Below are 23,511 nucleotides of genomic sequence, written 5' to 3'. Positions count from 1 at the left end.
TCCTTAATAGTGATGCAAAGATATTTACAAAGGTTCTAGCTAACAGCGTACTTGAATTAATACCAGAATTAACAGATTATGATCAAACAGGCTTCATTTGCAGTCACTCCACATTTGGCAATATAAGAGGAACGATTGATTTGATTGAAAGGACCAATCAGACACACCAAAAAGTGATGGTAACAAGGCATTTACAGTTTAGAGTTGTCCTATCAACGAACGTTAAGCAGCCTACCGGTTTGGCCGACAGATTATTAAAGCAATCCCAGCAAACTTCCACTCTCCAAGCACAAGAATTAGGGTTAATCAGAATTATACTAATCAAATCAGAATGGGAAGAGAAACCCAGCAGGGCTGTCCCCTATCCCCACTAATAAGAGCCCCTGGCATTAGAACCCTTGGCCCAGAAGATAAGGGAGGATGACCGTATCAGCAGAATTGACTGCCCTGGAGCCCAACATAAAATAGCACAGTATGCTGATATACTCCTATTCCTCAGCAATCTATTAGTCTCCCTGCCAAGAGCGATATCTATTATTGAACGGTTTGGAAGAATATAAGGATCCGTAATCAGTTATGATAAATCAGTGGCCTTAAACATCAATGAAGCTGGCCAGACAATCGACAAGCTCAAAGCCGAATTCCAATTTAAGTGGGCCACAGACAAAATAGACTACCTCAGGGTTACCTTGACCCTGACCAACAACACATCATATAAAGCGGATATCCTGACCATTCTGTAAGAATGTAGAAAGGATCTTAAAGATGGGATCTTCAACGAATCTCCTGGACAGGGGGAATCATTGCAGTTAAAATGGCTCTCGTTCCGAAGCGGTTATATGACATTCCCCCTTAAAAGCATCAACAGGCTGCAAGGGCAAACGTATATGGGGTAACAAACGACCAAGGTTAGCCAGGAGGGTACTTGTCTGCTCGCCATGGCAGGGAGGGATGGGAGTTCCTTCTGCCAGCAGATACTTATGTGCAGCTCAGATAAACACAATGTTTGATTGGATTCACAACAACACAGATATAAATTAGGTACTTGTGGAATGGACGGCCTCCTCCCTCCCCTTGGAAGACCTTCCATTCCTTTCACATAAAATCTACTAAAGCTACCCTTACACACTGGGAAAGGGGGACTGTTAGACTGGATTTCTACACTCGGGCCTGGTGGATAGATGTGTAGGAGGCCAACTTATTTAGTGAACAGCGAAACCCTGGCAGCTATAGCCAGAACCAATCAAGGTAGCATTGAGAGTGGCCAATGCTAAGTCTCAGGAGAGGTGAGTGGGTTTAAGGGTCCACAATGAGTCCAACACAGTGAGCAATCATCAGGGATTACACTTAGACAATCAATTGTAGAGAAGGGAATAGTTTCTTACCTGTAACTCCATTTCTCCAGCATTGATATCTTTCATGGATTCACATGCTTAGAATATTCCCCGTCTTCAGGCTGGGAACCCTCGGTATATTTATAAAGACGTTTTCCATAGGAAAAATTTTGACACTTCTGTGTCCTATCTACGTTGTTTTGGGCCGCTTACGCCTGACCCAATAAGACGTTGGGTATAAATAGACCCGCCCCCTCAGCTCCCTTCAGATTTTCCCCCCCAAAGTAAAATGGGGTATATAAGGATTGCATGCAGGGGAGGCCGGAGGGCGCATGTGAATCCATGAAAGATACCAATGCTGGAGAAATGGAGTTACAAGTAAGAAACTACTCCCTTCTCCAGCATTGGATCTTTCATGGATTCACATGCTTAGAATAGATTTTATAGCAGTACTCCTAATCTGGAGGTGTGTAATGCAAACCAATATCATCATAGCCACATGTGCAGTTAGCAACGTAAAAGTTTTCAATCATGGTACATTAACAGTAAAAAAACAATTATGATACATTGACAAGAGGATACACCCCTCTGTGAGGCTTACCTTACTGAAAAAGGTGTGGCAGGACTGCTCGTCCCATCTGCATATCCTCTGCATGTTGCTGCTCGAGGCAATAATGCAGAGTGAATGTATGCCGCACCGACCAGGATGCCGCTTGACAGATATCCACCAGCGGGATTCCGGACCACAATGCCGCCGATGACGAGGTGGATCTCGTTGAATGGGTCTTTGAACGCTTTTCCAGAGGCCTCCCTGCTTTCGAGTGGCAAAAAGCAATCGTCGACGATACCCAGCGGGCAAGTCCTTGCTTTGAGATTGATTGCCGAAGGGCCATAAGCCACAAATAGTTGTCTTGTAACTCTAAAATCTTGAGTACCATTGAGATAAAACTTTAGGGCTCTTTTTACATCCAACGTATGGAGAGCTTTTTCCGTGAAAGATGAGGGTGTTGCGAAGAATGTCAGCAGTACAATTGAAGAATGCTTGTGGAATATAGTTGGAACTTTTGGTATGAAATGAGGGTTGGTTGCCAATACCACTTTGTCTTTGAAAAACCTCAAGTATGGAGGGTCAATAACCAATGCTTGTAGTTCCGAAAGTCGTCTTGCTGAAGTAATAGCCACCAAGAAGGCTAATTTCCACGATAAGAATTTTAAAGATGACGACAACATAGGTTCGAAAGGAGCCTTCATTAGTCCTGCCAGTACCAGGTTGAGACTCCAGTTCGGAGGAAACTTTTTGGTTGGAGGAAAAGTTCGGAATAAGCCCTTCAGGAAATGTTTAACCAGTCGATCGCTAAACAGTGGTGTTGAATGTCTTTTACGAGTGAATCTCAAATTGACTGCCATATGAACCTTTATTGACGAGAAAGATAAACCTCTTTCTGCTAAATGCAGCAAGTATGGAAGAAGCTGCTCTGTCACGATGTTCAGGGGTTCTAATCCTGGTTGATCTTTGCACCACATACAGAATCTCTTCCACTTACATGCATACAAAGTATTCGTGGAAGGAGCCCGTGCTGCTTGTAAAATTCGGCGACAGTCCGATTAAATGGTCAGACCCCAAACTCAGAGAAGTCAGGAGCCAGGCTGTCAAGCTGATGCCATCCGGGTCGTGATGCCAAACTGCTCCCTTGTCCTGAGATAGAAGGTTCGGTATTTTCTGGAACCTCACTGGTTGTGTTATCGACAGCTGGAGTAGGTCGGAGAACCACAACTGTCTCGCCCAGTAAGGGGCCACTAGGATCACACGACATGGGTAATTGTGAATCCATTGTAGGGTATGTCAAATGAGTGGAAACGGAGGGAACGCATACGCGAACTTGCCCGTCCACCTGTGGCCATCTGCTCGCGTACTATGTGCACTTCTTGTTCTCTCTTGTTGCAAAAAGGTCCAGGGAAGGATGGCCCCATTTTCTGAAGATGGTCATCAGCTGTTGGTCTTTCAACTCCCACTCGTGCAGTTGACTCTGCTGAGAGAGTCCGCCTGTGCATATTTTACTCCTGGCGGGTGGTAAACCAATATACTTATTATCTGTTCGAGAGCCCAATGCCATATTTCTTGAGCTTCTGCCGAGAGAGTTCTGGAACAAGTACCTCCTTGTTTCCTAGGTAGAACATTGTTGTTGTATTGTCCGTCAATATTCTTACGACCGATCCCTTTATGCGTGGTAAAAATGATTTTAGGGCCGAACGTACCGCCCTCAACTCCAGCACATTGATATGAAGGGTCGACTCTCCTGGGGACCACTGACCTTGCACCTGCAGGGAATCCAGATGGGCTCCCCATCCTGTCAAAGATGCATCAGTCACCACCATCATCTGAAAATCCGGTTCCTGCAGGGGCATCCCTCTCGTTAGATTGTCTGAGAGTTGCCACCACTGAAGTGCTTGCAGAAGCTCGTTGTTGATAGTCAATTTGTCTGACCATAATCCCCGACTTTGGGACCATCGGTCTGCCAGAAACTCCTGTATTGGTCTCATGAAGAGACGACAGTTGTTTACTAATGGGATACACGACGCCATGACCCCCAGTAGTGACATGTATTTTCTTACAGATAATCTGGTGTTGGTTTTCCACTCCTTTGCCTTGTGTCTGAGTTTGTGAACTCTCTCCAAGGACGGTTTTACCAGTCCTGACTGCGCCTGGAACTCCGCACCCAAAAACACCAAGTTCCTTGAGGGAGTTGAGGAGGACTTCTCGAAGTTGATTGCAAAGCCTAACCGCTGAAGAAGTTGCATGGTGGCTTTTAGACTTGTTTGTGCCATTATCAGCGACGACCCCCTTACCAACCAATCGTCCAGATAAGGGTAAACATGATGACCTTTTCTTCGAAACCATGCTGCTACTGGAGCAAAGCAATTTGTGAACGTCCTGGGAGATGACTTTAGTCCGAATGGGAGTACTCCGAACTGGTAGTGGGTTTGACCAACTACGAACCTTAGAAATCTTCTGTGTCGTTGATGCATTGGTATATGAAAATATGCGTCTTGGAGGTCTAAAGATGCCAGAAAATCCCGCGGCTGTATAGATCGGATAACCATCTGAAGCGTAAGCATTTTGAACTTCAGACTTTTCAGCGTCTTGTTGAGATCTCGGAGGTCTAGAATGGGTCGCTACTTGCCGTTAGGTTTTCTGACTACGAAGTAGCGGGAGTAAACTCCCTGACCTCTCTCGGCCACCGGGACCAATTCTATAGCCCCTTTCTGCAGCATAAGCACCACTTCTTACTGTAATATTTGAAGATGGGGTTGCGCCGAAACACAGGTGGAATGTGCGATGGCACGTTTTTGAACTGCAAAGAGTGGCCTAATTTCAGCGTGTCTAACACCCAATGGTCCGATGTTATTTTCTCCCACTCATCGACGCAGAGAGACACTCTGCCTCCCAGGACTTCCTGAAGCTTGTCATTGTTGGGACTTTGACTGCTTGTCTTTTGTGGACGATGAATAACCTCCTCTTCTTCTCGAAGCCTGATAGTCTCTGCCTCTTCGAGTCGCTTGGGCAGCTCGCCTATAGCCTTGAGAGGAATATGATGGCCTGCCGAAACCCCGGTCCTTGGATGCCACAAATCGGGAATTCCCTGATGCTCCTCGGAAGGGGGTGAAAAGATCGAAATGTTCTGCCGCTCTGTAGGGCTCCGACAGAGCGTGCTGTGTCCGAGTCTTCCTTCATGCCTTTTAAGGCCTCGTCCACCTTCTCCCCAAACAATTGTTCTCCTTCACATGGCATATCGAGTACTTTGTACTGCACCTCTGGCTTAAAGTTTGTACACTTAAGCCAGGCTTGTCTTCTCAACACCACTCCGTTGTTTATTTGTTTGAAACCTGATTCTGCCAGGTCTACCGCAATATTAATCGAGTGGTTTGACGCCTCTTCCCCCTCTCGCACCAGCAACATAGCAGATTTTCTGTGCTCATCCAGTAGATGTTCCAGGATGGGGGCTAAACAGTGCCACATCTCCCGGTCGTATCTAGCCATAATAGCCTTTGAGTTAGCTGCCTTTACCGTTGTCGCTCCCACCGACAAAACATTCTTTCCAAAGGCATCCTGCCTCCTGGCCTCGTTGTCTGGGGGGGGGTCGTACATTTATGCTGTGATCTGGCTGTGATCTGGCCTTTCTTGCAGCAGCTTCCGACACTAGTGATTCCAGGGAGGGCTCTGCGGATAAACATTTTGCAGTAGACTCCGGAGCTTTACATTTCTTTTCCAGCCTGCCTTTAACTGCAGGCTCTGAAAACGGATGACGCATGGTTCGTAAACCTTCTTGCCAGACGTGATCTAGAATGCGGACCGAGAATACAGACTTCCTCCTCTTCCCCATATGGTCGAACAAGAAGCACTCCTTTTCCTCCTCCGGGGACTAGCCAAACTCAATACATGCCTTGCCCATCATTGCGTGGAAGGATCCGATGTCATCCGGCGGTGATGGTTGCGCCGGACTTCTTGGAGCTTCCACCTCTGCCTCCGATTCCCATGTCGGATCTCTTGAAGGGGACGATGATATGTCCGAAAAAGACTCTATGCCCCTGGTCTGACTCGGAATCTGGTAACTCTCCTTCCTCCAGGTGTGAGCATGGAGGATCCTCACTAACTGGACGGGAGGCTGGCACTCTGGTCGATGACCGCGGGCCGGACCTGGTTCGTCGTCGGCCGGCGTAGTCGGTACCACTTCAGGTGTACCAATGTGAGGCAACTTTGCGTCCAACCAGCTCAATAGAGTCTGTAATGTGGACAACACTTCCAAGGACAACACCGACTGGGGATTCAGTAAAGACGATGTAACTGGGATACTTTGCCCACTCGAGACAGTCAACGAATTAACACCCTGCAATCCAAGATCAGTTGGACCAGCCACCTGTTCACAGTCGTCCTCCATAGATAATATTGAGAGGGCGCTTCCTGTTGTAATAGGGCCTCTGGCAAGATCGGCTCATACACAGCCGGGTGCCAGCCCTCTGGAGGGTCCACCGTCGACGATGCCAACTTTTCAATCGTTGTCGTCTGAATCGACGAAGCGACTGTAGGAATAATCTGCGCTGATGGTAATGAATCCGTCGACGACCGAACTCCCGTCGATGACAGTGGTGGTTGTGGGGCAGGCTCATGAGGCGTTCCCGCCTTTTTTGAGCTTGATTTATGCTTCGACGAATCTCAACTCGAGGATGACCTGTGATGGTCACCTGAGGAGGTCTTTAACAGATCTTTTCTGTCCTTTTTTGACAAGGAGGAAGAGGAAGCTTTTCCTTTTGATGACGAAGAGGATTGCTTTGTAGAATGTTTTTCAGAGGGACGCTTTTCCGTCGAACGTGGCTTTTTTGCCGGTGGCTCTGCAGATAGAGAGCAGCGAGGAGCTACCGGAGATTTTGATCTCGAAGCCAAACTATGTGTAGAGCCCACCTCCGAGGAAGGGTACGCTCCCGCCCCGTCATTTAGCCACGTCACCAGACGTCTATTACGGTCTCTCAGGGTCTTCTGTGAGAAGCTTTTACAAATCTCACAACTGTCCGCAGAGTGATGAGGATGAAGACAATACAAGCAATCCATGTGCCCATCTCCTTCGTAAACCTTTTTTATTCCGCATGTAGCACACGGAAGGAACAACACCTTCCCAGACATTGGGAAAGAAACAAAATCAACCTTGTAAAATAGAAGATAACACAAGGTGATCCCACTACGTTGGAGACGGTTGAAATCTGAAGGGAGCCAAGGGGGCGGGGCTATTTATACCCTACGTCCTATTGGGTCAGGCGTAAGCGGCCCAAACGACGCAGATAGGACACAGAAGTGTCGACATTTTTCCTATGGAAAACATCTTTATAAATATACTGAGGGTTCCCAGCCTGACGACGGGGAATATTCTAAGCATGTGAATCCATGAAAGATCCAATGCTGGAGAATTCTGTATTTATTTATGGCCAAGCAAACACTATAAAAATAACTATAAGCATGTAATATTATGACAAAACACTAAATAAAAGCTACATATATACAATCACATAGAGCATGTACACAATAAACAATTCATCCCCACAATACCTGCAAAGGAGTTACGTAGTTAGTATTTTCACTGGTGGTCCACAGGTTTTCAACCTTAACTTATAAAAGTTTAGCCTTAAGTAGTCTAGGGGTTTGTGCCCAAAAGTTCACACATTTTCAGAGTAGTTTGGAAACAGGGAAAAAGTAAGATGGAGGGTCATGTGGAGGTGATGAGGGTTCCAAAAGGTAGGTAAATATGTATACTAGTGAATAAAACTGTTACTAGCTTTTCGGAGGCCTTTCACATGCCTTTCAGCAACAGGTTCTGCCAAAGTCAAACAGTGATCAAACTTTCAAAAGTTATTCAAACTTTTAAAGGGGGGAGACAGGGATGCAGGTAAGTACTGCTGTAATTTACCCCACGCCCTGTACTCCGATTTCTCCTCAGACTTGGCAGGTAATTGGAGGGTGGCCAGAGGTCGGCCTCCCCATCGTCTGATCCAGTCACAGGTTACCAGGAGCTGCGGGTGCAAGAGATGTCCCCGTTAGATACAGAAGCTGGTGCAATCTGTGACTGTCGAAGAATGGAGCAAACACTGATGCAAGCCTCATCCAGGCATATAACCAGAGATGGGAAAGACTGTTTTGACGATGGTCACTGTTGCACTGTGACAGCAGGTGACACAGATGTCGCAGGCAGAGCCAGCCTTCTATCTCGGGTTCCATTGGTGCTGAAATGCTGGAATTTCACAGAAGGGACTTTTGCTGAACAAGCTGCAGACCCCTTGAGTCCCTAGTGGAAACTCAGTAAGATGACGCTTCTACCGCAGTAGCCCACTCTGAAGCGGCGCTGTCCACTGGATGATCCAAGAATGCTTTCGAGGGCTCCAACTTGTTGGGTTACAAGAGGACGTTGGGAATGGTTGGTCCCACCACTCCAAGGATCCAAACTTCAACTAAGAACTTCTGAAGATTGCTATCCAAACAAGGGTCCGCCGGGACAACAGCAAAAGTTGGTCGCCAAATCTTCTTACAACGGGTCCATGGTTTCTTCACAAGTCTTCATGGCACGCGGTATACTTGGATCTTCTCAGGATCTCTTGAGAATGGCTGCAGGACTCCTCTTCTTATCCGAAAAGCAGGTGAGCACACACACACCACCCCAAGCAGTGGTCGAATCAGGACCACTGATGGTGAAAACTATGCATACGCTCCAGACATTCCAAAACCAGGTTGTGGACTGGAACCAGACAGTCCCAGCCTACTTCCGGAGTTTCAACGCACAAGGCACTAGTGCTGCTTTTCCTGGGCATGACCTGGCAAGGCAGGAGGATGGGAACAAGACAAGATGGGCAAGGAACAAACAACAACCCTTGTGTCACAGTCATGTTGGGACACTAGCCACTGTCAGTAGCCAAACATGGTAAATGCAGTAAGGCTAACAAAAAGTAAAGTAACAAATATATAACAGTAACTACTGCCACCAGTTTGTCCTTAGACACATCTAAAAGTAACCAAACATCCCTTTGAGTGTAGTCTAAGGTCATACACAAAGTTACCCCATTTTAGGATGCATTGTGCAATCAATGTGTGACGAATTTGAGGATGTCGTCCCTTCTTCCCTAGTGGGAGACCTATCCCATGGGGCCAGGGCGTTGCATCCAGAGTACAATAATCCCCGCTAGGGGTGGTACAGCGAGTGAGAATCACATGTGGGGCAAGCTCCCTATTGAATTAGGGACAATTATTCTCAGAGAACGTGGTATTCATCCACCTTGATAACCCCAGCCCCCTTTCCCATACTGAGTCCTTCCTCCCCCCCTTATAGGGAGAACTAATATACTCTGTTGTAAGGTTTATCCTCTTAAAACCCTTGACAAGCCTGAAATATCCAAATACTTTAAGCGTCCCGCTTCAGAGGGGAAAACTAGTACTGGGTCAACAGCGGAGAGAGAGAAGCTTGAGCAAGATGAGCCTCCCGAGAGTTGCAAGAGAACGGGTCTCCGTAAAGGTACAGTGGGTTGCATGCACCAAGCGAGCAGAGGGAAGCCGAACAGGAAGCCACGGAGCTAGGTATGGAAAATCTCGATGAAGATCCAAGCTTGAAGGACCGAGCGCGTAAGTGCCGGTACTTACCTCGAGGCTACCCGAGCTCTGGTGAACCACTTGCAGCCGGGAGAGCAGAGACGCCGCCCGAAGCACTGCAGAACCTGCCCCTCTCCAAAATGCTGTTGGCGTAACGGCACCTTGCGAGCCTGGGAATTGCACCCAAAAGAGAGGGTCTGGGTCCCGAAAGAAAACTAAAACCAGTTGTTCACTTGGCAGGAGAGTAAGCCAAGGGCGAGTAACGCCACTGTGCAAGTCTGGGACCCAAACCCAAAAGAGAGGGTCTGGGACCTGAAATAGAATTAAAAACAGTTTCTCACTTGGCAGGAGAGTGGAGCTAGGGGGAGTAACATCGTTGTGCTAGTCTGGGACCCGCACCCATATCTGAAACCAAGGCCTAAACATAAGAGGGCCTTCAACCCTGTGGAAAAGACATTTATTGATAACTACTCAGTATGCCAAGAGGGCATGCCAAACCATCTCTGCGAGTCTGGGACCCGCACCCACATAGAAGATTGGAAACCAGGGGGGCAAAAAGACCCTGGGAATAATAAAGTGAATCCAATACTTGGCGGAGAGGAATCCGGTGTCAATAGGATATGAAGATTGGAAATATTAGACTTTACCATATCTGTGATCCAGCCTCTTGAGATAAGATTGTTTAAGCCTAGGGTAAAGCAACATTATCCCACTCTTGGAACTTTGTGGTTTTGAACATTTCTTTTTTTATCACCTTACTACCAGGTAATCGAGGTCCTTTTCTGTTCATTAAGAACATGCATTACATTGTTTCATTTAGTAAAGAATACCATTGCACAGTTATCTGAGAATATATGCTTTAGGGACAGAAGTAGGTTTTTGGACACAACAGTGACATAATTTTTTGCTTTTGGACTTCCTGACATTTTCACTAGTTTACCTTGAGTCAGGGAAACCCCTCATAGTATTTAGGGATAGAGAGGTATTTTTCCAACTTTTTTGTGTTAATAAAAGTCTTTGCCCAAAATTATATCACCATTGTGTTCGACTTCTGCACCCTTCAATAATGATAAGTTACCAAAACTAGCAACCAAGTCAAAAGACTAAGGGAAACATAGTTTCCCAGAACCACAGTCTGAAGGACGAGTCAATTTCCCCATAACAATAAGCAAAAAGCCAGTGGAGTGAAGCATAAGGCTTCACTTCTCTGCAAAACGACAGGCACGGGGGCAAAAACAAACGTTTGAGGGTCCATCGAAATGGAGGGAAAGTTGCTTAAAGGAGAAAACATTCCTAAAAGGGCCCAAATGCTAAGGATTCCGGTGGGGGCTAGGGCCTTTCCCCAGTATTATTAAACTCAGACTTTACAACGGGCAGAGCGGGTGATCCATTCAGGGCTTGGGAGAGGGGAGCAAACTGAGACCCCCTTTCATTTGAGGAGTGCAAAGGCAAACTGGGTATCTCCGAGGGCCAAAGATTCCGTTATACCCAAATTAGAAATTGGGCTACAAATTCAGAAGTAAAAAAAAGAGGAACGGGAGAACCCAAAGGGCTAGCACCAATCCTCCTTGAGGGACTCAGTAAGGGGCGCTCGGCCAGATGCTACAAGCTACTAGATACCACTGACAGTTCAGAGAAGCCATTATACTTGCAAAAGTGGGAAATAGACCTAGGTGTCGAACAGAAGAAACCTTTAGGCACCATATGTGGGAATGTGTGGACAAATCTTCCCCCAGCTAGGGAATGAGGGAATGTGCCTATAATATTCTATTCAGGTGACACGTCACCAAGCAGGTAATACGAGATACATAGAAAGATCCCTGGAGAGTGATGGAGAGTGTGTGTGGAGCAAAGGGCACGATCGGGCTTCTATGGTGGCCGTGTCAGGTATCCCAAACGGATCCTAAAATAGTACGGTTGTGGGACAATGACAAAGGGGGATTATACCCGCTGCAAGATACATCTGCCAGAGTCCTAACACAACATGTAATGGCAGCCAGGCTAACACTGGTAAAGTCATGGAAAGCCCAGAGTGGGCCAATTATAGCACAATTAGGATATGAAATTGGTTGACAATGGAGAAAAGAATGGCACTGGTGAATGAGACTGCCATGTGTGGGCATCCATTCTGCCCTACGGGATAAAAAGCAGCACATGAGATACCATGTCATGTTAGAATTCCCTTCATTCAAGTTACCTAGCATTGACCGTACACAGCCTGTTAATAGAATGTAACGGTAGATTGTAGCGACTAGAGAAGCACTATACATCTGGAGAGCAATCTATACTGCAATGTTATATGTAGTGGTTTAAACCGCAGGAAGCACTCAGAGCTCTAGAAGCCTGTATTAAGTTATATTTTCTTTACATTTGCAAAGCAGCCTTTTAGTGAGGTGTTTTTGCGTTTATGTTACTTTCATTTATGAAAGTATGCAACCATTCATCATAGAAAAGCACCTTGATTATTTTAAAACATGCATGCATGCACACAGTTAGTTCTGCATGGTTTATAGTGATAATTTCGAGAAATAAATTTGAAAAAAAAAGTCGATTTTTTTTTTCAATACGTTTTTTTCGAAATAGGGGGGGGTTCCCCTCACAACTGCCCGTTTTTGGATTTTTTTTGGTTTTACCCCTTTTTTTCTACTCCCGGACCCCAAAATAAATATATAATTAAAAAAAACGGAATTCACATTTTTTTTTCGACATTTTTGTAATTTGCCATTTTTTTTCGAAATTATGACTGACCACCGTTCTGCATAGGATCATATTTGCCTACATATTGAACCAGCAAAGTGCCAAAAGACCGGGCCTCATTACGAGTTTGGAGGCAGCCATGGTGCTATAAGCGCCATGGCTGCCTCCAGACTCGGTTCCGGGTTCCTTGAATGAGGAATTACCAGGTCATTCCAACCTTGGAGGACCCGGTAATTCAAAAACCCATCCCTATTTCCATTCGAGCCCCATTAGGGCTCAATGGCAATGGGAAGGGAGCTAATAACGGGCCGTGGTTAACGGGCCCGTTATTAGCTCCTCGGTCCACTTGCGGGACCCGTATAGGACGTCTGGTCTGGCCAGACGTTCTGAGCGGGTGCCGCAAGGGAACATCGCAATAGGGCGGAATGGGTTTACCGGCACCATTACCGGCACCATTACCGGCGCCGTTAAACCAATTCCGCCCACCTCGTAATGAGGCCCCTTGACTGCGTACCTATTAGCACGATGCTGTTCAAAGCATCTTGCCGTGCCACGATAACATGATACTGTGGGCTGACACTCAAGAGTGCCTTGCAGCGGATTGATAACAAGATGAGACGCTGCAAGCGCCTTGCGAACAACTGATATTTGGCCAGACACTGAGATTTGTTATTGCAGTACCTTGATCAAAGGGGATGTACTACTGTAAATTGTTCATAGCATCACTGAGGGATGCACAAGTTTAATGTTTAGGGGGTTTGCATTTGGACCCTATATAAACGCCATGCAAAGCCCATTTGAGGGCTGGCTGACTGGTTGACTAGATGGGACAAGCTGAGATGGGCTGCTGTTGGACAGACCTGTCAGACAGATCACAGGGGATGCTATGCTTCCTTTTAGAAGCCAGCATTTCATAAGTCAATTTGCATTGGGAATTGCTTGAATCAACAGTGTGCTATAATGCTGGTCTTTTTCTTATTGATGCATTGAATAATGTGACCTACTTTTTGTATCTCATTTCAATGATGCTTTCTGGATATATGCTTTTTGGTTTAGTTTGGAACTTTAAATTGAGCAGTATCTTTGAATTTACTTGGTGTTGAAGCATGGATAGGCCTTTGTGCCTTTCTCAAATAGAAATGTGATTAATGCCCAATGAGGGACTAAAATGGCTTTTGATTTTGAACAGATGTTTTGAAGCTCATGATTATAAATCAAGATTGGTTTGAATACTGCGAGAAACCTGAGGGTATCCTCACTCCTACTCCCCCTGGATACTCTCCTCAGTTGCCAGGGGATGGAGAAGCGAAGGAGAATCTCCTGGGTGGAGGGTCTTTGGGGATTGGGAGTGGGGTGCCTGCAGGCAAGGCATGGTATCCCCCATTCCCTATTGAAGACCAACATAACCCTCCCGCTGCCTTTATGGGCTAATGTAAGACCTCTCCCCTCTATTTGTATTTGTATTAATTTAGTATTTATGTAGCACCTTAATCCAAAGCGCTTTTACATAGGGAATGTATAAAAACAGTACAAACTTGAGCAGGTGACAATTGACAATTAGATGCACATAATCAGCCCAGTTGGGTCAGATGTCATTTCAGTGCTTTGCGAAATAAAGAGTAAGTGGTGATAGAACGAATAGGAAGAGGATTCCAGTGCAAGGGAGCAAGGTGTGCAAGTGTAAGAAAGCATGATTGTGCACATGGAGGGGCTGGGACTTCCAATTGAAACTGAGTATTAGAACGAAGAGCACTAGAAGGGGTGTAGAATGATACTAATGAAGAAAGATAATCAGGGGTAAAACCATAGAGAGATTTGAATATCAGACAGATTTTGTTTTATTTAGGCTGTGTGTGAAAAGGATGCCAACCCAGTCTATGGAGAGCAGGTGATATTGATTCATGTGGTGTTAAACAAAAAAGTACCAGAATAGCAGCATTAAAAACAGATTTTAGCTGAGCAAGTCGAGATACCGGAAGAGTGTAGTAGAACAATAGAAAAGACGTAAAAAGATTAGAGAGGATATGAGTAATTTAGTTGCATCAAATGTTAGGAAGGAACACACTTTTTTATGTTAAATAAGTGATAGCGGCAAGCTCGAGAAGAGACAGAGATATGATATTTAAAAGATAAAGTAGAGTCAATGCTTAGAGAGGCATCAGCTTCACCTCACTGATGATCCCCAACAAGGGTGAAACACGTGTATGGGGTTGCTGGTGGTACTCTGGTTCAGGTTGGAATTGCCATTGCATTTCGGTGCTGGACTGCCCCTGTGCAGGACAAAGACTGATATGCAAATTGATATTTCCCATCTGTGAAAGGCACAGTGAGTAAAAGCAGTGGCTGCGAATTCTCAAGTGGTTATAACCACTGAACAGGTTATCAGGCCTTGTTCTGTCGAGAGAGGGGCGCCCGCTACCTTTGCAAACTAAATTTCAAGGAACCTGGGATTGGTAACCCTAGGTCTCCTGGGGGCAACCAGACGCGGTCTCCCTCTCACTGTGCTTAGAGAGGCATCAGCTTCACCTCACTGATGATCCCCAACAAGGGTGAAACACGTGTATGGGGTTGCTGGTGGTACTCTCGTTCAGGTTGGAATTGCCATTGCATTTCGGTGCTGGACTGCCCCTGGGCAGGACAAAGACTGATATGCAAATGGATATTTCCCATCTGTGAAAGGCACAGTGAGTAAAAGCAGTGGCTGCGAACTCTCAAGTGGTTAATAACCACTGAACAGGTTATCAGGCCTTGTTCTGTCGAGAGAGGGGCGCCCGCTACCTTTGCAAACTAGAGTCAATGTAGAGTCACAGATTGCGAGCAGTAGATACGAAGAAAAGTTGAAAAGGAGGAAATTAAATGAAATTAAATGAAAGGAGGAGGAATAGGAGAGGGGATACTAGTAGAAGGAAAAAAGAGTAGTCCAGTTTTAGTGTGAGGTAATGCGCGGACATCCATGATTTGATGGCCATTAAACATGAAGAGAGCTGTGTGTGAATATCAGAAGAGAAGGAGGAGAAAGACAGAAAGAGCTGATTGTCATCAGCGTAGAAATGGTGAGATAGACCAAAAGAAGAAATAATATTAGTGAGAGGGGAGGTGTAGAGAGAAAAAAGAAAAGGCCCTAAGACCGACCCTTGTGGAACACCATGAGCGAGAGAATAGGAATTAGAAGTTGTTCCAACCCAGGAGACCGAGAACGTCCGATGGGATAGGTAAGATTTAAACCAAGAAAGAACAAAGGAAGATAGAGAAGCTAGAAGAAGTTGGTAATCGACAGTATAAAAAGCAGCCAAAAGATCTAGTTGAATAAGAACAGAGGAATGTTTGGAGTAGCGATTTGTGAGTAGCGAGTTTAGAACTGAGAGAAGAGCAGTTTCAATAGAGTGCATAGGTCGGAAACCAGACTGAAAACCAGGAAGAATAGAATTGTTGTAAACAAAAGAAGAGACTTGAGAATAGACAAGGCGTTCAAGTAGTTTAGATAGATAAGGAAGGAGTGAAATAGGACGAAGGTTAGAGGCAAGAGAGGGATCAGCCAAAGGTTTCTTCAAGATGGGAATGATAGAGGCATGTTTAAAAGAAGAGGGGAACGTTGAGGTAAAAAGAGACATATTTAACAAAGAGTTGAGACATGATTGTAGAGACGGATAGACCTTAGAAATAAGAACCGATGGAATAGGGTCTATGGGCGCAGCAGTGGGATGGGCACAAGCCATCAGAAGAGAGATATCTGTATCTGTAATGACAGAACATTGGGAAATAGAGGCAACTGGAGCAGAAGTAGGTGAAGAGATTGAATTAAGAGAAGAAGATGGAGAAGAGTCCCCATCATTTCACCACTCTAGTACTGGGACGAGGAAGAGGTGACTAGGAGTGATGAACACCAACACTTCATTTCACCACTCTAGTACTGGGATGAAGAAGATGCCTGTAGAGTGCTTTAAAGGTCATGCATGTCCTTTTAATTATGGCCAGGCAAGCCCAATTGGAAATCTACACCTGCAACCTGTCAAAGGGTTGCAGGTGTATCAAGGGAGAGCAAAAGTGCAGCAGAGTGGGGAACAGGGAGGCCTGTGTGGCAGAGACCAGCAGGGGACCTGTGTCAGGATGAGGCATCCGTCGTGGGACCTGAGAGGAAGCCAGGACACCGTCCGAGATCCACAAGGGCCTGTGGAGCCCAGAAAAATGAAGAAGAAAGGATGCCGTCCGTGTCTGAGCCAAAGCAGCAGAGCCGCCGGCATGTGGAGTACAGCAACCGGAATGCGAGTGGGGCTCGCAGAAGCAAGCCCACCAACCTACAAGACAGAGGAGGAGAAGCTTTATCTGGCTACCCTCAATTCTCATTCTGCTGTCAAACATTCTGCTTATATCTGTCACCTCCCTGAAGACTTTGACCTCAACGTCTTCACTCCCACTGAGACGTGGTTCAATGCCAGCACTGTCACTGCTTTTGACACTCTCCTTCCTGCAGGTTACAAGATCCTCTCCACGCCCAGGTGCAACCGGTCTGGAGGCGGCTGGCTCTTGTCTACCCTGAATGGGTCCCTGCTTCCATCATACCCATTCAATTCTACTCCTCCTTTGACTGTCTTATCTGCAAGCTTTGTGTCTCTCCTACCCTCTCGCTCACTCTTACTACAGTCAACAGGCCTCCTGGGCCCATCTCCCGCTTCCTCTCTGAGTGGGCCAACCTTGCCTACTCACTTCTGACCTCTTCCTCCAAGCTTCTCCTCATTGGTGACTTCAATATCCATCTGGATTCTCCCGATTCCGACACTCTACTCTTTCGCAACCTCTGCGACTCTCTCACTCACCATCCTTCCCTCTGGTTCAACCCCCTCAGCCGGACACACCTTGGAGGCGCTCATCTCAGCTGATACCTCCTAGTCTAACCCTCTCACTACTGCTCTCTCCTGGTCTGACCATTCTCTCCTTTCCTCCCATTTGGAGCGCCTGGCCCCCCCGGCTAAGCCTTCTGGCTGCTCTGCCAATCTCCTCTGTCATTCGACCGATGAAGCGAGTGTCAGTAGCTGCTTTTGCTGGCTCCTTCACCCCCCCACCCCCCACCCACACTATTCACTGTCACACTGACTCAGCTCTTGCTAACCTTCACCTCTCTATCTCCAACACCCTTGGCATCCTTGCCCCTGCCATGAGGATCCGCATGAAGCCTGCTTCCAAGTGTAATAGTTGGTATGACTCCGACTTAGCCTTGTTGAAATGCAAAGATGCAGAACAGAAGTTGCTGGCTTCTAACGCACTCTCTGACAAACTGGCACGTCACCTGCTCCAAAGGCAATATAGACTCTCTAGCCGCTCCAAGAAACTGGCCCATATCCAATCCTGCTTCTCTGGAACCACAAACAACAAGGCTGAACTTTTCAAAATCTGTAAGGAATTTGCCAATCCTACTGCAGTCTCCACCTCTCCTCTTCCTTCTCAGACCTTCTGCATGGCGTTGGCCACCCATTTCACCGCCAAGACTCAGGATATCCTGTCCTCTCTCTCCCCTACATCCCACCCTCCCATGCCTGATTGCAGCCCCCACGCCGTCTCCCTTCCCCATATTTCCCTCATTCTCACCCATGGCACCGGGTGAAGTCACCAAGACAGTCTGCTCTATGAAAGTATCTTCCAAACAGGTGCTTCCCTGCTCCTCTCGAAGGATCAAGCACAAAATTGCCTCTCTCACTCCCTCCTTGGCTGAGTTCTGTAACCACTCTTTTGCCACTTCCTCCTTCCCTTCACCCCTCAAGCACTCCCTTGTGTACGCCCTCCTAAAAAAGCCATATGCGGACCCTTCCCGCCCAGCTAACTACTGCCCTATCTCCACTACCCCTTTCTTTGGCAAACTCCTAGAGAAGTTGGTCAACTCCCAACTAATCCATCACAGTGAATTTGTTCGCTGCCTTTACGACCACCAGTCTGGCTTCAGAGCATCCAGAGGCACAGAAACTGCTCTCCTAAACACCTGTGAAGATCTTCTCAGAAACCTCGATTCCAACTCTCCTTCTGCCCTCATTCTCCTCGATCTCTCATCTGCCTTTGACACTGTCAATCATTCCATCCTCATAAATAGGCTCTGTGATACCCTCGGCATCACGGACCGGGCACTGGACTGGTTAACCCCTTTCCTCTCGAATCGGTCCTCACAAGTGCAACTGGGCCCCTTTCTCTCCTCTATCTCACTCTCGGCTTGTGGCGTCCCTCAGGGCTCTATCCTCGCGCCATGGCTCTACAACATATACTTTGCCTCCCCTTGCCTACTTGATCACCACCTTCTCTCCTCATTTCCAGTGTTATGCTGACGACACAGCTTTCCTTTAAGCTTCCCTCCCCTTCCTGTCTCATTCCCGAATGTCTGACTGCTATTCAGGCATGGTGTGCTGCTAATGATCTCTGCCTTAATGCCAGTAAGCCTTATATCCTTGTCATTGGAAACCCTACTTTCTCATTCCTGCTTCTCTATGGCCAGCCTCCTTGGGCCCCCACCCTCACACTTTGTGTGAGGCTAAAAACCTGGGTCTCATCTTCGACTCCTGTCTCTTCTTCTCACCTCATATCACTGACCTTGCCAAGAAGGCCCACCATCAGCTTCACCTCCTCAGAGGCATTCTCTCTTTCCTCACTTTCCCCCAGAAGCTTAACGTCTCCAGAGGTCTGGTTCTCTCAAGGCTCGATTATTTCAACAGCCTCTTCCTTAAGCTGCCTCTCCCCTGACTCCGCCCTCTTCAACTAATCCAGAATAGGACTGCAAGACTTATCCATGGCCTCAAGCCCCTGGACCGCATCTCTCCAGCCCTAAAATCTCTCCACTGGCTCCCAGTGGTTTCAAGTATCAAATTAAAGACCATCTGCATCATCCAAAAGGCTTTCTGGGGCCTGGGATCTCGCTACATTGATCTCTCTCTCCCTAAATACCTCTCTGCTAGAGTCCTTCGGTCCTCTAGCTCCAAATCTCTGCAGGTGAGACTTTTCTCCAAGCAGAGAGTGGGGGGTAGATCTCGCTCTTCGGCTGGAGCTTCTCACTGGAACAGACTCCCTGCACCTCTCTGTCTTTAGCCGGATCGCCTTAAGTTCTGGAAGCTCTTCAAGACCTTCCTTTTCTCCTCCTCCTTCCCTCCTTTCCCCCTCCCCCTCCCCTGATAGTCTCCTTCTGCCACTATGACTGGATGCCTGTGTCCCTTATGAGTCTCCCCGGGTTCAGGCCCTCCTTTGTCCAGTCCTCCCTTCTCACCCCTTCCTACCAGCACTTGCCCTCGGTCACCCTTCCCTGACTAGTATTCCGAAGCTGGTCCTCCCCACCCCCTCGCACTACTATCTTACCCCTAGCTTCTCCTGGCACTAGCCCTCCTGGGCACCCCTTTGCACCTGCCCAACCCCATGGGCCCCCTCCCTCCAGCACTTCTCCATCTTCCCCCTCCCCCTTCCCATCCTTTCCCTGACCTGCCCCCTCCCCCTGCACTTCTTGATACTGCACTTGCATGATCCGAATGTCACAAGGCAAAGTAGGAACATTATTGTTGTTTTCTCCTATCCCCCAACCCCCGCCCCTGGGCCACTTTTGTCTTGTGGCGCCTGGAAACACTTTCTGATGTATAGGCACCATAGAAAGTTTCAATAAATAAATAAATAAGTGGGGCCACTGGAGAGGAACGCCAGGAGTGAGTGTGGGGGAAGTCACCCAGCACCGGGGCGCTCCTAGCAGGCTATGCTTAGGTAATTAAGGGCCATACACATTCATTGAATACTGAACTGAAAGAAAATTTGCAAACAAAGCTGAAATCTGTTTATTGAGCAGTGAATTGAATGAAACTTTGAAACAAGGTTGAATTACATTTATTAAATACTGAACTGAATGAAACTTTGAAAACAAAGCTGGAATACATTTATTGAATGCCGAACTGAATGGAACTTTGAGACTGAACTAAAGTAAATGTATTTACGGAACTGAATAATAGTTACTGGGCAAAATTAACAATCAATGACAAACAAAACGCAAAGTGCCCATTTGCAAGCATTTACTAAAAAGAGCGCAATTGTGAAAGAATACAACAGAAAGGTGGGGCATGGAAAAGACCACGATAAAGGGAACTTTATAAATCGATACACTACAGCAAAGCCAAAGGCTGGTAAGAAGCGTGCAACACATGGTGACAAAGACAAGAGTGCAGCCAGTGTAAAAATGCACACAGAGCAAAAAGGCAGATAAAGAGAAACCAAATGAATGTGAATCTGTCCACAGGGACAAGTGCAGAAGAACCTGTGTGGGCTGGAGAGCAGAGGGTTCCTGGTTGTGCAACCTGCGATGGGTGGACCGTGTGGTCTGACAACTGCGCATAGATCAGTGAGCCCTAAATTATGAAAATCAAAGGACATTGTGAAATGTGCTTGCTTCGGCAGCACATATACTAAAACTGGAACGATACAGAAAAGATTAGCATGGCCCCTGCGCAAGGACGACACGCAATTTCGTGAAGCGTTCCATATTAAAAATAAATAAATAAATAAATGAAAAGGACATTGTGAAATAAACCAAGGAGCACTGTGAGTGAAGGAGGGTCAAGTGGACCTATTTTGTGTTGAACATTGAAAGATTGAAACCAGTGCAAGAGCTACATTGAAATCTTGGGTGAAGGGAACACTGAGATTTGAGGAACTGCAAACACTGCCTTGAGGACAGAGTCTCAAGACCCCCTTTTGTGTTAACTGTGTTGCCTTGGACTTGTGGAAGGGGTCCCGAGGATTGTGTGGAACTGTATTGCCTTGAACTTGGGAAAGGTAATCTTGAGGCCTTTTGTGGAATTTTCTTGAACTTGGTGTAGGGGAGCTTAAGAGCCGGAAGAAGCTTGGGCCATTATGTTGATCATCATTTCTTTTATTATTGACATCCCTACACATTGTTTAGCTTTAGTTGTGAGGGCAAGGAAAGGTTTTGGACACAGACAGACTTTTAAGTTGAACTCTTTGACTTAGCCTTTCCTCAGTTTCGTTCAGGTAGGGAAATCTCACCTTAGCATAGGGCATGTCTGGCCATCTACCATCCTGACATTTGAGTTAATAAATCATTTCATTTTGTGAGTCTGATATATTTGGCTTGCTTCATGATGCCTTCATAAATGGTGTCAGTAATGGGATGCTGCTCAACCAATACAGGTTGGGGGACCCTAAGATTAAAAAAACTAAGTGCCCAAGCATCAGACCCCTTCGTAGCTACCAAGGGCTCCATTGGGTTTGATTTCTGCAGTAGTAGGGATGAAACAATTCCCCCATTTGATACCCACTAATTCCATCCCTGATATATATATCAAACCAGCACCCAGATCAGGGCTGGCATGGAGATTTGGAATTCATGTATTAGCGTTTATAATAAACCCAGATGTTAGAGGCAATGTTAAGGTATTGCTACAAAATCACATAAGGAACAAGTTACTTACCTGTAACTGTTGTTCTCCAGCATGGGTCTGGCATGGATTCACATGCTCATGAATATTCCCTGTCGTCAGGCTGGGAATCCTCGGTAAAGAAAAATCAGAATCAGTTTCGTTTCTGATCTGTCTTTCGTAGTAGTAACCAATCACTGATCTTTGCGTCATACTGACCACAGCCAATGACTGCCCTCTACTTAAGCCCCGCCTCTGGCAGCCATCTTCAGATTTGGTAGCACGTGAAGTGGCAGTATGACCAAGTGAAGAGCCGCAGAGGGGTAGGCGGGAGGGTTCGCATGTGAATCCATGCCAGACCCATGCTGGAGAACAACAGTTACAGGTAAGTAACTTGTTCCTTCTCCAGCATGGGGTCTGGCATGGATTCACATGCTCATGAATATAAGAATAAATAGCAGTACACACATGCACAACCACGGGGGGTGGCAAAAGGCTCAACATTAAGCAATACAAAAAACTCAACATTAAGCATCTCTTACCTCCTCAGCAGGCTCACCTTATGTGAACAGGTTGCGCAGTACTGCTTGGCCGACCCTGGACTCCTGCCTGGAATCCCGATCGACGCAGTAGAATCTCGTGAAGGTGTGCGTCGACCTCCACGTAGCAGCCCTGCAGATGTCCAGCAGGGGCACACCAGATAAGAACGCCGAAGTAGCAGCGATCGCTCGGTCGAATGGGCTCTCGGACGGCCTTGCAGCGGTCGGTTAGCCAACCGGTGGCAGTGCATGATGCAAGAGCCATCTGGAAATAGAAGACTTCGAGAGAGCCTTCCCTTGATTCACAGTTCCAAAGTTCACGAACAGCTGTGATGTCCTCCGAAAACTCTTCGTGCAGTCCACGTAGAACTTCAGCGCTCTAGCCACATCCAGCGAGTGCAAAGTCCTCTCGGCCGGCGACGAAGGAGACGGGAAGAAAACAGGTAACACCAGGGGCTCGTTAAGATGGAAGTCCGACGGCACCTTGGGCATAAAGGAGGGGTGCGTCCTAAGCACCACCCTCGAGGCATGGAAAGTCAAGTACGGTGCTTTGCAGGATAGGGCCTGGATCTCTCCCACTCGTCGTGCGGAGGTAATGGCCACCAGGAATGCAGTCTTCCACGACACAAACTTCATCGGTGCGAAGTGCATCGGCTCGAATGGGGGCCCCATGAGCCTGGCCAGCACCACGTTAAGTTCCCACGCCGGGGCCGGGGCCTTCACCGGCGGGAACGACCGGAACAGTCCTTTCATAAACTCTTTTACCAGTCGATGGGACCACAGGGACGTCCGTCCTGTGGTTCTGGTATATCTGGAGATCACCGCCAGATGAATCTTAATGGAGGCGTGGGCCAGCCCAGCCTTTGCCAGCGATAGCAGGTACGGCAGCACTTGAGGGGCCGTAATCCGTAGGGGGTTGATCTTCTGTGCTCGGCACCAGATAGAGAACCTCTTCCACTTATGACCGTAGCATTTGAGAGTCGAGGACGCCCTGGCCTTTGCAAGAACCTCTCTGCAATCGGCCGGTATATCGTAGCCTCCAAACTCTAGCGCTGCAGGAGCCAAGCCTGCAGGTTCAGCGACGCCGGGTCGTGGTGGAAGATGGCGCCTCCTTCTCTGGAGAGAAGGTCCGCGTCCGCCGACAGCTTGATGGGAGGGGACGTTGACAAGTCCAGAAGGTCCGGGAACCAGATCTGCCTCGGCCACACCGGTGCGACGAGGATCATCCTGCACCGGGACCTCTTGAGCTGGTTGATGAGTCGAAGCAGCAACGGCAACGGAGGGAACGCATACAGGTATAGGCCGTCCCAGGGGAATGAGAACGCATCGCCCATGCTTCTCGGCTGGGGAAACCTGCTGGCGAACCTCTTGCACTTCGAGTTCGTCGCTGTTGCGAACAGGTCGATTTGGGGTTTGCCCCATCGTCGGAAGAGTTG

General features: G+C 47.3%; 1 protein-coding gene and 1 non-coding gene across 5 annotated transcripts in view; one reads left to right on the top strand and one right to left on the bottom strand.

Annotated features, from left to right (window-relative positions):
* PAPLN (papilin, proteoglycan like sulfated glycoprotein) overlaps positions 1 to 23,511 on the bottom strand; it is a 1,044,076-nt gene that overhangs the window by 854,630 nt on the left and 165,935 nt on the right. The window lies entirely within an intron of this gene.
* LOC138527653 (U6 spliceosomal RNA) lies at positions 20,541 to 20,647 on the top strand. Its single transcript, XR_011283970.1, has one exon. It is a non-coding gene; the product is annotated as a U6 spliceosomal RNA (small nuclear RNA).

Source organism: Ambystoma mexicanum, chromosome 14, assembly GCF_040938575.1.
Source record: "Ambystoma mexicanum isolate Mex_15411 chromosome 14, UKY_AmexF1_1, whole genome shotgun sequence".
Lineage (NCBI taxonomy): Eukaryota > Metazoa > Chordata > Amphibia > Caudata > Ambystomatidae > Ambystoma > Ambystoma mexicanum.
The sequence above is the reverse complement of the archived record's forward strand: the minus strand, read 5'-3'. Positions and strand labels throughout refer to the sequence as shown.